The 2,098-nt window shown below is 49.5% G+C and overlaps 1 protein-coding gene across 6 annotated transcripts in view; it reads right to left on the bottom strand.

Moving 5' to 3' along the window:
- Window positions 1-2,098, bottom strand: part of ncor2 (nuclear receptor corepressor 2) — a gene marked incomplete at both ends in the record, with an annotated part of 104,538 nt that overhangs the window by 30,798 nt on the left and 71,642 nt on the right.

Genomic DNA, 2,098 nt, shown 5'->3' with positions numbered 1-2,098 from the left:
CCCCCCCCATCTCTCTGGGTCAAGGCAGCCTGTCTCTTTATCAGGCAGGCTGTAAAGTCTGCCTCTTATCAGCCAGCCCCTGCAAATGCAGCAGTCATTAACTCAGCCTGTTTATTGTCTCTGACTGAAGATTACCCAGAAGCCTATGGCTGATTCACAGAGGTCACTGACATTCTGCCCGTTTTCCTAGCGCCAGCGCCCTGTGTGAGTGTGTTTGACGGCGTTTGCTGCGTGCAGTCCATGAGTCTCAGTTACTGCTGTAATGAGGCGCTCGCCCTGTGTGGTTTCTAATGTTCTTTGGATAGGGATTCCCCACTGACGGACACGTCTGATTCTCATCTGTTATTGTATTTGGAGATGGGTGCTCCAGGAAGTAATGCTCATAAATGTCTTCACCTCTGACTCCTTAAATCACTAAGAGTCGGTCTGAGCTGTGTATCCGCATGCATCTTTTTATAGATGGTTTTTTAAAATGTTGGTCTTAGGAGGCTAAGCACCGTCTTTGTAATGTCAAGTGCTGTTTTCTGTACATGACTCAACGCAATTTCACTGAAGGCGGCTGCTTTGTGGCCATTTGTAGATGATGTGTCATCTTGCTTTGTGTTATTCTCAGTTCTGCTTCTGACTAATATAACCTGTCCTCCTTTGCAATCAACAGTGGATGAAGTGCTGCTTGCAAGCAGCTATCAGCAGTTTGAACGTGATACTGAAACCGCATTTGGTCTGGAGGACGTATGGCATCTGTCTCGTGCCGTGTGTGCGTGTGTGCATATTGGGGTTTGTGTATGCATTGGTGTGTTAAGGGGTTATTTTGCGATAACTGGCGCTGGCCTGGCTGGAACACGGTCCTGTGTAGTAATCCTGGTTAATGTCTTCAGTTCCATTCTCCTGCAGTGGGATTAGTGGGGCTCTCCATCCCAGAGGATTAGCCTGGCAGCTCGGTGGGAGCAGGGCTTCTATGAAGGGCTTATGTAACCACAACCACAGAGCCCCAGCCGAAGGCCCGAAGAGGAGGAGCTGTTGTTGCCGTTTTTCATCAGTTCTAACAACCACCCCCACACCTGCCAAAAGGGATTCCCCTTCCAAGAACTCGCACTCCAAGATCATACCCTTCCCCTCCCTGTTTCCTCATAGCATTGAAGATGCTTGTCAAGGTGCTCTCCCTTGCAGGTGCTTGACATGTATGTTTTAAAGAGGCTTAGGTGTCCCGATGCTAATGTGTTTATCCCCTCGAGCCAAACAGATCTAAATAATGGCATTTATAGTGCCTGGCAGGACATCGGCATTCCAGCATTGGCAGCGCCAGCCAGCGTTGCCTTCGAGGATGGCATGGCCACACTCGGAGGTAGATCATCTTGTCTTCACTGCTCATAAAGACTGCTGCCTCGAACAAGGGACGGCCAATCTTTATAAAGCCTCCCTCTTAAACCCACCAGCTCTGCCTCTGTGTGTGTGTGTGTGTGTGTGTGTCTGTGTGCGCAAGATATGTGTAGCAAAGGTTGTGTCTGTGCGCACTTGGTCCAAGCTGTGTGTGTTTGCATGTACTCCCTTCTTGGCTGGCGTTTATGTAAGTGCACTAATCTGGCAGGCTTTGCTTGGGTGCAGGCAGGCAGGCAGCTGGATAATGGCCCCTGCTCTGCTTGCTGGAAGAACCCATTTAAAGGAGCAGCAGGTAGAGAATGCCATATTATTCTTTTCTTTTTTTCCCCTGTCTTTCTCCTCCACTGTTGCTCCGTCTCCATCTCTCGTTCTGTCTCTCTCTCTCTCTCTTTCGGATGGGAGATGGCAACGGCCCAGATTGGCAAGAGCTGTGGAAGATTTGGCAAGTGCCTCTTTCCCCCACTCACTTTGCCTCTCCCCCTCACTCTGTGTTGTTATAGACTGGAGAGAGGTCACATTCAAGATGAAAAGCAGGTCAGTCAGGAAAAATGTGAAAGCCTTTATGCTTTCTCATGGTATCAACATCAACTCCCCTCTCTCTCCCCCTCCTCCCCTGTCCCTCCCCCCCTTCTGTCTTTGCTTACTCTCCACTTCTGTATCCTTTCCCTTTCTCCATTGTCTCTTTGGCTCAGTGGCTTTGCTCTCTCTCTCTCTCTCT

This window comes from Morone saxatilis, unplaced genomic scaffold (genome assembly GCF_004916995.1).
Source record: "Morone saxatilis isolate NCDOM2014 unplaced genomic scaffold, NCSU_SB_2.0 Contig16, whole genome shotgun sequence".
NCBI classification, from domain to species: Eukaryota; Metazoa; Chordata; class Actinopteri; family Moronidae; genus Morone; species Morone saxatilis.
This window is presented reverse-complemented; position numbering and strand designations above follow the sequence as displayed.